Below are 7,011 nucleotides of genomic sequence, written 5' to 3' on the forward strand. Positions count from 1 at the left end.
GTTTGTTTGTTTTTTGTTTTTTTTTTTTCTTTTTAAGTAAACATTTTAATAGACAACTGCAGCATTCAATCTTTTCCTGATTGCCCTTTAAGTAAAAACCATGAGTAGAAATGAAATGTTGCTGTAGATAACTTAATTGACTCTTTCTATTGCTTGCTTCCTCACTACCTTTGAAGGTATATTTTTAATTATTTATCAGATAAAGTTTCTGGTCAAACTGTGTTCTCTTGCACTCATGGTCCCATTTTCTTACCACCAATGATGAGGACCTTCTTTAGCTCTGCCTGTTATCAACTGTTTAGAACTGAAAAATGCACAGTAAAAATTAAATGCAAGGCAGACACCTTATCACCTACAGAAGTACACTGTGTTGCCCATTCTTATAAATCTTGTCAGCTTCTTGGATGTTTCTGCCCAACTTTCTATTTCCTAATGTATCATTAGTGAGGAGAACACTAAAAAGTGTATCCCAGCCTTGTGGCCATGCAAGACACTATCATAAAATGGCAAATTCCTTTTTGTTTTCTTTTGAGTCATCTTTTCACAATTAATGAACTGTGAAAAAAAATTGCTCAGTAAACAGACACAACCTATGCAGCAGCGTTTATGATTAGATCTTTACTGAAGGACCAGTTTACGTGCCACCTGGATTGCAGAAATCAATTCCTCCTAATGTTTGTTTTTTTTTTTTTTTTCAATCTATAAAGATAAAATGTCTGCTATGCCAATGGGAGGAAAAGCTCTGACTGCAAGCAAAATTATGTAGGCTTTACTCTGAGGGGGAAAAAATCTTATTAACATTTATATTTATATCTTCAATTTTCAGACAATAGTTTTAGCTTTATTTGGAGGCTGAAGTACCTTTCTGATTTAATAACAAGTGTACACCAGAAACTGTTCTCTTTTCCAGAAACAGAACTTTGCCATGTGTTTCTTGAAATAACTGATATATAGTTTTATTCATAAAAATTAATCTATAATTCAATTTCTTTTACAATCAGTTGATTCAAGATAACTGACAACTGAATGAACTGTGATAAAGCTTTACTCTGTAATGTACCTAACACAATTAGCATTTGGTATATTTCATTGTAGGGAAAAATCTGTTTATGTTATTTTTTTTTATGCCAAATGTTTCCTCTTTTGTTCCTTGACACTTGTATACTCTTGATTTTCAGTTGTGGTACTCCAGGCTTCAGGGGAAAGGAGAAACTTCTCTAATTTATTGGATACTTCCCTAGATGTTTAAAGGTGTGCCTCTTAAAAGTCTTTTCAGGGTAAGAGCAACTGGTTTGACAGCAATAAAGGTTCCCAGAAAAGTTGCATCTGCATGGAAAAGAGCAGGGTCATTTTACTCTGATCTACAGTTTAGTTCAGGCCCCCAAAGGTTAATGTCCGGTACATTAGACGTGTTATAATTGAACTGTTGAGAAACAAATTAAAATGTTAATGAACTATCTTCCCTTTGGAAGTAAACTCTGGGTTTCTTATTATCAGCACTGCTAGCATTCTTGGTCTTATTTTCTAATCTATGCTTAATGGCTCTCTCTTGGTGTATCTAATTTTACATAATTAATGTGCACGTAAAATGACCCTTGTAAATATTTTGTGCTTATATGCCACATGCTGAATAATGCAGGCAAGCTATTATAGTTGCTGAAGTTTACTCCTTGTAGTTTCCTGATCTCAGAACATGGTGCTAAAATGGAGATGTGAGTGACAAAGGTGCTGGCCAACTCACTTTGAGGCATGTAACCCAGAAACAATGGGAAAATTCTGAAGGGCAAAAAGATGAACTACAGGTTTTGTTTGGTTGATTTCCCCATATCAAAGCAGTTTGGTAAATAAGAAATTGCAGAATTTTCAACTGCCAAATCTGGCTGCTAAACAGAAATATCTTTCAATGCTACTTACATTTTTAACATCCAAATGTGTTCCAGGTTGCATTTATGGCTACTTACCAAGGCAGAACTTGCCCATGCTTATCATGTCTAGTGAAGTTACAAAGTAGAGATTTTAAGATTAAAGATAAAATTTCTATCTCGTTGAAATTCTGCTGAGCAACTCTTGAAAGAGCAAGCTCTCCTTTCGGCTTTAAATGTGGGCAGAACTCCCAGGAAAAAAAAAAAATAAAAAAGAAATACCAGGTCACTAGCCAGATATTGTTTGTGTTAGTGAATAGAACATTTCTTCTTTTCATCTAGCCATCTTTACTCTGACATGCAGGTTGCTGGCTTAAAACTGTCATATCTGAGGACTGTGATTAAAGAAAAATATTTCCTTACCTCATTCTGTTGCTATTTCTTTGTGTTTATTTCTGCTCCCCTTGTAAGCCTTAGTGTGTTTAAAGGACTTCCAGTGAGGCAGGTCAGGGTGACTCAGCCCTCACTCTCAGAAAATAGGTACTGTGAGAGTTTCTTTTGTTTAACAGTTCATTTTTAATAAGCTGGTTTCCAGCTGCAGTGTGTTTCATGGAAATCAGTGACAGTCTTTCTTTTTTTCTTGCTGAAGCAAGAAAGAGCTTGCTCATCAGAATTCTGTAGCAGTTCGCTTTTTCAATCTCTTCATTTATCACCTGCCACGGGAAATTACATAAAGGTTGAATCTAGGTTCACGCAGCAATCTGGCAGCTAGGATGCCTTATTTTGATACATTTTTCTGCACCAATTCAAATAAAAAGGATTTCTAAAATAGAGGAAGAAGTCAAGTAAATATGGATTCAAATTAATTCTAGCAAAACTTGGGGAGTCCTGGCTATGACAAAACTAAGTTAAATGATGGTCTGCTGTTACAGGTAATATAAAAAATGAGCAAAAGAGATGCCAACCAGACTTTTGTGTGCTTGTATGTGCACATTTGTTAATAGAAGTACTAAGTAATTATATTTTATGTCTCAGCCTTTCATGTACCCCTCCAAGGTGCAGTGCCTTTTCTGCTGTTGTTGATGGTTTTCAAAACTGCTGTTGTGACCTTGTGTTTAGCGTGATGACAGGTTTGCTGTCTAAACCACATGGATGGTGTTCCTGAGGAATATCAGCCTGGTCTCTAGTACTAGTTCCACTTCTTCCCACCTCTCCACACGCTGTAGGATGTACAGAAAGTGGAGATTCCTCCACTCATTATTTCTTTAGGCAGAGTACTATACTTAGGACCTGTCTGTTCTATTTGAAAGGGCCTCAGAACAGAGTTACTAAAACACTGATGGGACAAACATTAGTAAAAAAAATTTTTTAAATATATTTGCTTTAAACAGAGGTACAGGGGTGGATTACGGGTACCATCAATGTGTTTCTGTCTTCATTTCTGTTCTTTGTTTCCCTCTCTCCAAAGAGGAGACTGCTCAGCTTCTCTGTGTAACCAGTGCCAGTGCTTCATCACCTGTACAACACAGAAGTGCATCCTGAAGTTCAGAGGGAACCTTCTGTGTTCTGGCTTGTGCCCATTGCCTCTGGTCCTGGCACTGGACATCACTGGAAATAGCATGACCTTGTGTTCTTTTCATCCTCCTTTCAGGTATTTATCTGCACTGATAAGATCAGTCTGAGCCTCCTTTTCTCAAGCTGAACTGCCCATGCTCATCCAACAGATGCTACAGTTCCTTAATTATCCTACATTAGACTCTTCTCAGCATGTCATCTCTTTTATACTGTGAACTCCTGTTTTTAGAGTGTCAGAACATAATTTTCTGTTGACCTATGTGAGTCTGTAAGATAGAAAAGTTGTTAACAATCACTAGTGGGTTATTTTGTTATTAAGCAAAGGAGAAGAGTTAAATACACTACACTAAATCCCTCCCTTCCTCTTGAATTTCCCTGCCTTCTGAAAGCAGAAGCTGTTTGTGAAACAGTGGAAATGAAATTTTGTTGTGGAAATTTGGCTTCAATTCTCTATATAAATGTTATATTGTCCTGAAGCCTTAGAAAAGAACAGTTAATTAATCAGTAGTTGAACACAAAACTATTTCAACATTTTCTGAATTATAATTTCATATTTAAGCTTCAGTTAAGTACGTACTTAATTTGGAAAAAAATAAATAAATAAAAAGGATTTCCAAGGTCTTTTCTTTAACCAGGCAAATCAATACAAATCAGACATTGAATCTGAATCTAAGTCAAATATTGATCCTGTTTACCAAAATGAAATCATCTTCATTATTGACATGGAAGTGCTAAATAACTTGCTATTCACCGTAAACTACAAAGAATTTCATTAGCATCCTATTAAAATTAGTTCAAGAGAAAAATGAAATAGGCTTATCTAGGAATTCTATTAATTCAACCTAATAAAATTCATCCTAACAACTTGAAGATCTACTGATAATTTAGTTGTGTTGGTTTGATTCTCTATAGTAGTTGCACTAGGGAACATTTTTCTCTTCTGGTGCCTTGAAATAGCTGGTCTAATGTGAATGAGACCTGAACAAGGAGCAGTCTTGATAGGAAATGACACTTCAGCAGGGAAAAAATAATGCTTTAGCCTTTGGAAGGCATTTTAGTGAAGAATTGAAGCTGATATATATTGCTGTATTTTGCTTATCTGATGAGTGCTTTCTTTGTGTGCACCTTTCAAACCTTACAGGAAGAGCTGTATAAAATTATGAAAGATTGTTTCCTCTGAATATGGTTGCTGTCAAGATTCAATTGATTTTATTTTGAAGGGTTATTTTAAAATTAATATTTTCAACCTTATGCTGAAGAATTGAAGATAATTGAGACACTTGGAAATTCAGTCTTTCAAACAGCTCGTTGCCTTTTCTTTTAACTCTAACAAAGATTTTTTTAAGCTCAACAGAGGCAACCAACTCATGTAGAGTGGAAGAGAATTGTTACTAAAATTTATCTGCTGTATAGAAACAAAAGCAACTGCAGAGTAAAGAAGGTCATTTACTGCTAATACAAACAATGCAGACTTTATCCATTTCCCATGGCTAATTTGGGTGCTAGACAGAACTAATGTTTTCTTTTTTAGCTTTTACTTAATAATACATCACTGTTATTAGTAAATATATTTCCCATCTACTGAGTTTCTTGACCATACAAAGGGTTAATGAATGTGAAATTCTGTCAGGGGATTCAGCTAATATCTTCTTCCTTTCCTCTTGATCGAACTAATAAGCCATGGGAGCTGCTCTGAAAGTAATACCTCCTTTTGTATTATGTTGGCCCACTACATCAGAGATAGATGTTCCAGTTGAAGTAGAACCATCCTGCCAATATTCCATTACATTTTGTTGCTGTGTGACAGACAGCTGTGGAGGGGCACTCTGACAAAATGGCATCTGACATGGAAGTGCATATGGAGTAAAGATGTGTCATTGAATTTCTTCATGCAGGAAAAAATTGCACCCACTGACATTCACTAATGCTTACTGAACATTTATGGAGACTAACCAGTGGATAAGATCACAGTGAGGTAAGGGGTGGTGTGTTCCAGCAGTGGCAGTGGTGGTGTGAAAGACAAGCTATGTTTCAGACAGCCATGAAAACATGTATGAGTGCAGCATGCAGGCTCTTGTTGATTGCAGGTGAAAAGGCATAGTAATGCTGATTATTACGTTCATAGAATCATAGAATGGTTATGGTTGGAAGGGACCTTTAAGATCTCCTAATTCCAACCCCTATGTTCCCTCTAGAGGGAGGGACGCCTCCCTTTAGACCGGGTTGCTCAAAGTCCCATCCAGTATGGCTTTGAATACTTTCAGGGAGGGGGCATTCACAACCTTTCTGGGCAACCTGCTCCACTGTCTCATCACCTTCCCAGTAAAAAATTTCTTCCTGAGATCTACTCTAAATCTACTCTTCCAGTTTAAAACCATTTTCCCTTGTCCTGTCACGACTTGCCCCTATAAAAAGTCCCTTCCCTGCTTTCCTATAAGACCTCTTCAGGTACAGAAATGCCAGTATAACGACTCCTTATGTTGAAAAACAGTGTTTTGTACCTGAGAAATTTCTCTAACAAACAGTGTTGTTGTGGTCTTTTTTATCTATTACAGATTCCATAGAAATAGGAGGTATTACTTTTGGAGCCACCTGTGTAAGTGAAAAACAGAGAAACAAAAAATCTCTAAAATATTAAATTTGATAGCACAGGTGTTTAAAACTTTTTAGAAATATGCTTAGACTTATTTTTTCACGTTAAGGCCAAATTATTTCACATGTAGTCTCAACATTTCACATATGTTAGAAGATATTCCTTAGGGCAGAAGAAGTCTGTAAGCCTCCAGGAATGGAGGAAGATATTGTGGCAGATAATTATAGAGCAACTGCTTGCAGATTTCCAGTTATACAAGTATTGGAATGTGCATTCAGGCTGTGTTCATATTTAATAAATCACAGGCAAAAAAAATTGTATTTCACTAAGTCATATGTGAGGAGTTTTTCATTTAAATTTACTTTAATTGCTTTGTATTTAATGAAGGTGTGATAATGATGTCCCACTATGATTAGATGTACAGATAAGGGTGAGTCATCAATCCTCAACTCATTCCTGTAGCAAATAGTATCCTGGATAATTTCAAAGTCAAAGAGAAACATTGCACTATACATTCTCCTAGCACACCTCCGTTTTATTCCTTTCAATATGAACTTAAAAAGGAGAGTATTCTTGGCAAGTGGACAAGCATTGCCTTATTAATGCTGTATAGGAAAGAGAGGAGAAACAGCTATTAGAAGAGAAGGTATGCATTCCACCATATGGATTTTAATGCTTTAATTATATTGTTCTCTTTCTTTTTATGGCAACTTTTAGTGATGATAATTTTTCAACTAATTAAAGACCAGCTGGTACTTAACAAGCTAGGCATCCAATTAGGAATCCAGAACCTGGTAAACAACCTTTACTGCCAGCCAGCTAGTTGAATCACCTCCTGTCACTGGCAGGAAGTCTTTTTGTAGTTGTTTTATAAATGCATGTTTCAGTCATGTTGACTAGCTCTGCTGAATGTTGTTCTTTGAGACCAGCACAAGAACTTGATGTCATGTTCACTTCTTAGTTTTTTTGGAGCAGTCTGCA

At 36.2% G+C, this 7,011-nt stretch overlaps 1 long non-coding RNA gene across 1 annotated transcript; it reads left to right on the forward strand.

Moving 5' to 3' along the window:
• Positions 1–695: 695 nt before the first annotated feature.
• LOC125691748 (uncharacterized) lies at positions 696–6,349 on the forward strand. The gene is made up of 4 exons (XR_007376232.1): positions 696–1,277; positions 3,331–3,513; positions 5,333–5,412; positions 5,993–6,349. It is a non-coding gene; the product is annotated as an uncharacterized LOC125691748 (long non-coding RNA).
• Positions 6,350–7,011: the final 662 nt, after the last annotated feature.

Source organism: Lagopus muta, chromosome 4 (genome assembly GCF_023343835.1).
Source record: "Lagopus muta isolate bLagMut1 chromosome 4, bLagMut1 primary, whole genome shotgun sequence".
NCBI classification, from domain to species: Eukaryota; Metazoa; Chordata; class Aves; order Galliformes; family Phasianidae; genus Lagopus; species Lagopus muta.